The sequence below is a fragment of the Lutra lutra genome, chromosome 10 (assembly GCF_902655055.1).
Source record: "Lutra lutra chromosome 10, mLutLut1.2, whole genome shotgun sequence".
NCBI lineage: Eukaryota > Metazoa > Chordata > Mammalia > Carnivora > Mustelidae > Lutra > Lutra lutra.
Genome location: NC_062287.1, coordinates 11073381 through 11080650, shown reverse-complemented (window position 1 = coordinate 11080650; position 7270 = coordinate 11073381).

Sequence of the window (7270 nt, the reverse complement as noted above, 5' to 3'; positions counted from 1 at the left end):
CAGCTGCCTTCGGCTCAGGTCATGATCCCGGCGTCCTGGGATCGAGTCCCACATCGGGCTCCTTGCTTGGCAGGGAGCCTGCTTCTCCCTCTGCCTCTGCCTGCCACTCTGCCTGTGCTCACTCTCGCTTCTCTCTCTATGACAAAATAAATAAATAAATAAAATCTTTAAAAAAAAAAATAAGGAAAAGACAGTCTTTTCAATGAATGGTGTGGGAAAACTGGACCACTTTCATATGCAATACTTAAAAAAAAATAAACTCAAGATAGATTAAAGACCTAAAAGTGAAACATGAAGCCATAAAAATCCCAGAAGAAAACACGGGCAATAATCTCTTTGAGGGGTGCCTGAGTGGCTCAGTGGGTTAAGCCTCTGCCTTCAGCTCAGGTCATGATCTCAGGGTCCTGGGATCAAGCCCCGCATCGGGCTCTCTGCTCAGCAGGGAGCCTGCTTCCCTTCCTCTCTCTCTCTGCCTGCCTCTCTGCCTATTTGTGATCTCTGTCAAATAAATAAATAAAAATTTAAAAAAAAAATCTCTTTGATATCAGCCTTAGCAACATTTTTCTAGGTCAGTCTCCTCAGGCAAGGGAAACGGAAGCAAAAATAAGCTATTAGTACTTCACCAAAATAAAAAGCTTTGCACAGCGAAGAAGACTACTGACATAACAAAAAGTCAACCTATTGAATGAGAGAATATATTTGCAAATGACATACCTGATAAGCAATTAATACCCAAAATATATAAAGAGTTTATACACAACTCAATATCCCAAAAAGCCCTCCAAATAACCCAATTAAAAATGAGGAGAATGAAACATTTCTCCAAAGAAGACATACAGATGGCCAACAGACATAAAAACAGATGTTCAACATCACTAATCATCAGGAAAATGCAAATCAAAACCAAAGCAAGATAACACTTTACACCTGTCAGAATGGCTAAAATCAAAAAGACAGGAATTAACAAATGTTGGAAAGGATGTAGAGAAAAAAGAACCCGCATGCGCTGTTGGTGGGAATGCAAATGGTGCAGCCACTATGGAAAACAGTATGGAGGTACATCAAAAAATTCAAAATGGAATTACCATATAATCCAATTAATTCCACTACTGGGTATTTATGCAAAGAACATAAAAATTGTAATTAAAAAAGATATATGCACCTCTATTGCAGTATTATTTACAACTGCCAAATTATGGAAATAACCCAAGTGTCCATTGATAGAGGAATGGATGATGATGTGGGGGTGTGTATACACCTACATACACATATGTACATGCACATGTAGTGGAATATTACTCAGTCATAATAAAGAATGAAATCTTGCCATTTATAACAACATGGATGGATCTACAGGGTATAATGCTAAGTGAAATAAGTCATTCCAAAAAAGACCAATACCATATGATCTCACTCTTATGTGGAATTTAAGAAACAAAACAAAAGAACAAAGAAAAAGACAAAAACCAAAAACAGACTCTTAACTGTTTATCTGGTTATCTTAACTGGTTATCTGAGAGGAGGTGGGTACGGGGATGGGTGAAATTGGTAAAGGGGATTAAGAGTACACTTATGCTGAGCAGTGAGTAATGTAGACAGTCACTGAATCACTGTATGGTACAACTGAAACTAATATAACACTGCATGTTAACTACACTGAAATTAATTTTTTTAAAAAGTAAAACAAACACAAAAATACACACACACACAAATTAAAAATAACCAAACAGGTGAAAGACTTGTACTTTGAAAACTATAAAAACAGTGATGCAAGAAATTAAAGATGACACAAAGAAATGGAAAGACATTCCATGCTCATTGATCAGGAAAACAAGTATCGTTAAAATGTCTATACTACCCAAAGCAATCTACATATTTAATGCAATCCCTATCAAGATATCAACAGCATTTTTCACAGCTAGAACAAATAATTCTAACATTTGTATGGAACCACAAAAGACCCCAAAGAGCCAAAGCAATCTTGTAGAAGAAAGGCAAATCTGGGTGGCATCCAGAAGTCCAAATTCTGGACTTCAAGTTATATTACAAATTGAATTTAATAAAAAAAGAAAACAAAAAGGAATAAAAGCTATAGTAATCAAAACTATATGGTACTTTCACAAAAACAGACACATAGATCAATGGAAGAGAAGAGAAAGCCCTGAAATGAACCCACAGATATATGGTCAATTAATCTTCTTCAAAGCAGAAAAGAATGTCCAATGGGAAAAGGACAGTCTCTTCCACAAATGGTGTTGGGGAAACTGGACAACAACATGGTAAAGAATGAATCTGGGCCAGTGTCTTACACCATAAACAAAATAAATTCAAAACAGATGAAAGACCTAAGTGTGAGACAGAACACCATAAAATCCTAAAGAACACAGGCAGTGACCTCTTTGACATTGGTCATAGCAACTTCTTACTAGACAGGTCCCCTGAAGCAAAAGAAATAAGAGCAAAAATAAACCGGTGGGATTTCATCAAGATAAAAAGCTTCTACACAAAACAGAGGGTGATGCATAAAATTTGAAGTTCTGTTTTTGAAAAATTTTTTCTTATCTATGTCAATCCTCTCAGGAATGATTAGGTAGCTGTCTTATTTTAAGACTTAATGGCATTTCAAAAATAATTATCTGATTAAAATGATAACATAATCCTTTGTAAAGTAAATCTGAAGAATCTAAACTGGAAAAAAAAAAAGCTTCTACACAGCAAAGGAAACAATCAGCAAAATTAAAAGGCAACCTATGGAATGGGAGAAGATATTTGCAAATGACATCTGACAAAGGGTTAGTATCCAAAATCAATAAGGAACTTATAAAACACCCCCCCCCCAAAAAATACTCTGGTTAAAAAGTAAGCAGAAGATATGAATGGACATTTTTGCAAAGAAGAGAAGGCCAACAGACACATGAAAAGATGCTCACCTTCATTCACCATCAGGGAAATGCAAATCAAAACTGCAATCAGATACAGTTCACACCAGTCAGAACAGCTAAAATCAACAACACAAGAAACAGTAGGTGTTGCAAGGATGCAGAGAAATGGGAGCCCTTGTGCACTGTAGGTGAGAGCGCCAACTGGTACAGCCATTCTGGAGAACAGTACGGAGGTTCCTCAAAAAGTTAAAAATAGAACTAACCTATGACCCAGCAATGGCGCTACGAGGTATTTACCCAAAGGATACAAAAATACTGATTCAGGGGCGCCTGGGTGGCTCAGTGGGTTAAGCCGCTGCCTTCGGCTCAGGTCATGATCTCAGAGTCTTGGGATCGAGCCCCGCATCGGGCTCTCTGCTCGGCAGGGAGCCTGCTTCCTCCTCTCTCTCTGCCTGCCTCTCTGCCTACTTGTGATCTCTCTGTCAAATAAATAAATAAAATCTTTAAAAAAAAAAATACTGATTCAATGGGTATATGCACCCCAATGTTTACAGCAGCGTTATCTACAATAGCCAAATTATAGAGAGAGCCCCAATGTCCATCTACTGATAAATGGATAGAGAAGATGTGGTGCATATATATAAATGCAATATTACTCAGTCATCAAAAAAGAATGAAATCTTGCCAAGTAAGATATATGCTAATATATCTTATAGAGAGTATAATGCTAATAACCGAAACAAGTCAGTCAGAAAAGGACATACACCATATGATTTCTCCCATGTGCAGAATTTAAGAAACAAAATAGATGAACATAGGGGTTAAAAAGAGAGGCAAACCAGAAACAGACTCTTAACTATAGAAAACAAACTGAGGGTTGCTGGAGGGGGGCGGGCAGGGGGATGGGTTAAATGGGTGATGGGGATGAAGGAGGGCTCTTGTTATCATGAGCACTGGGTGATCTATGGAAGTGATGAATCACTAAATTCCATACCTGCAACTAGTATTACACGGTAGGTTACTAACTGGAATTTAAATAAAAACTTGAAAAAGGAAAAAAAAAAAAAGAGGTTTCTTTCACACTGCAAACTGTTTTGTAACTTTTGAACTTTGAACCATGTTTATATGGTACCTATGCAAAAATTAGTAAATTTTTACCAAAGGAAAACTTTATATTTCATGGTTAAAAATGTTTATTTTTTACTATGATTTTTCCTTTTATTCTATTAATACTTGAAAATAATGAAATATTTCTTAATGCTTACTTCTTTCCATTTATAGTTACAACCATTTCTTTATCAAAATAAAATTTCTTAGCATAACCTGGTGATTCACAGACCTGTACCCCTGGGGCTAATAATACATTATATGTTAATAAAAAATAAAAAAAATTAATTTCTTAGCATAATTTTTAAGTTGAATATTTTAAAATGAATTTTAGCATCCTATAGAATAGTGGTTTCAGTAAAAATGGAATAATTGATACATATGTTATACCTAAAGCTTTTGCAGTTTAATTTTGGCAATTCCTGGATTGGATGTTTGGTGGTAATATATGAATAAAGATACAAATCCATCATGAAGGTTAACAGAGACAGGCTCAACCATGCACAAACAGTATGTCACATTCTTTGCCATTTCAGTCTTGTATGGATAAGGGATGCCTACCTTTCTGCATCACAGGAGTACTGTTATAATGTCCTTACACCATGAAGTGCCACTGCATCCAGCCAGTTTCATCAGCAGAGACTAAGCTAAGAATAAAGGAAATCATGGAGAAACTAGACTAATTGATCCCACCCAGACCTTTCCCCCATATGACATCACCACCAGTGCCACACACAAGAGACCTACCATCCTCCACCCCTGAGATACATAACTGCAGGGAGAAATCAGTGAAACATCTGCTGGAGGCGAGGGACCACTTGGGATGCAGGGAAGGAATATGGCAGGAATTTCCCAAGGGCCAGGGCGTACTTCCCAGCACGGAAGACAGGCCCTGCAGGAAAGGTGAGACCAACAATGGCACCTACCTTGTCAGCTTCACTTTGTTCTGGGAGGGCCAGGTCTCTGTCTTTCCTCCTCATCTACCTCAGCAAAGGGGTGTCGACTCTCTAGAGGGCAAGGAACCAAGACTATGGCAGAATGATCTTCACAAGCCAGTTGGCCAGTGGCACCTCTAGGGTCCTCTCTGACCGTAAACACAGCTGTTCACCTGTGTCAGTACCTAGATGCTGGAGACCAAGAAGCAGAAGGCCTCATCACATGCCCTCTGAGAGCCTGACCCACAGGACCACCAACGACTTAGCCGAGAACAGTAGAGCCTTTTAAGGTAAGCGAGCCTTCAAACCCAATGTGCAGTTAGACAGGTAGCTTATTTTTCTGTATCAACTACCCCAATCATTATAATTAACAGTGAGCCCGGCACTCTCAATGTCCAAATACCTATTGGTTATTAGCTTTGTTTTACTAAAGGCCACACACAGGTTCTACCACCTGACCTTCACACAGTTTCTTTTTTGGCCTTCAGGAATAGAGATGAATGACTAGAGATGAATGACTCCTTGCTGTTGCCCCAGTACTGCCCCACCCCTTGTCATTTTCCTTAAATCCCACCCTTTATTAATCCACCTGCGTTACTGAGTTTGAATGTGCCGTGTTTCCTGCTGGGCCTGTAACTGAGCCAGAGGAAACTTCATATACAAATTTACCAAACGGGCATTCACAAGATTTAAAAAAAAGACAATGTGGCTGGGGGTTAGTAGCCAAGGAGGAAAGTGAGAGAAGGTAAGGCACAAAGCGGGCCAGGCCGGCCATATCATGAAGAATCTTGTGCAAGAGTTTGGATTTTATTTCAAGTAAAATGAAAAGCTGTCAAAGTGTTCCATGCAGAGAAACACTTTTTTTTAAAATATATTTTTTTATTAAATTAATACATACACATTGTCCGAAAAATCAAACTGAGCTAACTATAGCATCGACTATACCAATTTCTACTTCCCTTCCCCCAGATGCAACTGCCTCGGAATATTTTTATTGCTTTAAACACTATTTACCAGTATACTTTCTAAATGTGCTTATGTAGTTTGGTCAGCTATACAAATCTCAATTTTCTGAACAAACGAGGGGCTTAGTTTTCTCAGATACAAGAAGCCTGGAGGCAATGCAGGGCTGACATAGCATCTAATTTGCCCCAAGGACCCATCCAAAACCCCTGTTCTGCCTCTTCAGCTTGTGGCTTTCTCATGCTTATCACCTCAGTATCTCAAGAAAGATGCCCAACATTCATCACTCAACTGTGCTCCAGGCGAGAAGAAGGGCAAAGGGCAAGAGGAAAAAGGCACATTCCAGTTGCACCGGCCACTCAGTGATTTCTGATCATACATCACTGGCCAGGATGATGTAAAATGACCACCCTTCCTGACAAGAAAAATGCATTTTGCTAAGCATGCTGCCACCCTGTGTTCTATACATAAGGGAGAGAGGAGAAGGGACCCTGCATTGGTTACCAGCAGTCTCAGAACACTGCTATTCCTTGATGTTTCCATTTCCCATTCAATATCAATTTCCAGGGTGGGTAGTAAAAGCTCCAGTTCTCTTACATTACTTGTACCCCATTTGCCTTTACCGTATTCTTCCAATATATCCTCAGTTGACCCTTGGACAACACGGGTCTGAACAGCACAGGTCCACTGATGTGGAGGTTTGCAACAATTTGAAAAAACTCACAAACCACACAGCCTAGATATAGGGAAAAAAAATTAAGAAAAAGATGTCTCGAATTCATAAACCATATGTAGAATCTAGCATATTTTGTCATTGGTTACCATAAAATATACACAAATTACTAAAAGTATTTATCAAAACTTATACACATAAACCCAGACCCTACACACATGGCATCCCTCACAAGTCAAAAAGGAGTGTACACAAAGAAGCAGCATTAAATCGAAACTGCATGAAATTCACTATAGTACAGACCCCCCCCACCACTATTGTAACTTTGTAACCACCTGCAATTGCTACTTGGTGAGCTCAAGAGTTGTGAGTATCCATTTAAAATGCCCTAGGTTGGGAATCATCTCTCTGTGAACAGTTCATCTTTCCAGTAAGTTATGTATCATAGTAAAAAGTGATCTTTCTTGGTTCTTCTCTATTTTTCTTCATGTTTAGTGCACTACCATAAACTCTGAATAACATGTTCCAGGGAAGTCATGCAGAGTGCCCACTCGTGATGCCGGAAGTGCTCCCAAAAAGTAGAGAGAACAGTCGGGACATTATGAGGAAAAGTTGACCTGTTTGATATGTACCATAGATTAATGTCTGCAGCTGTGCTTGTCCATCATTTCAAGGTAAGTGAACCCAGCGTAAAGACCACTGTAAAATAA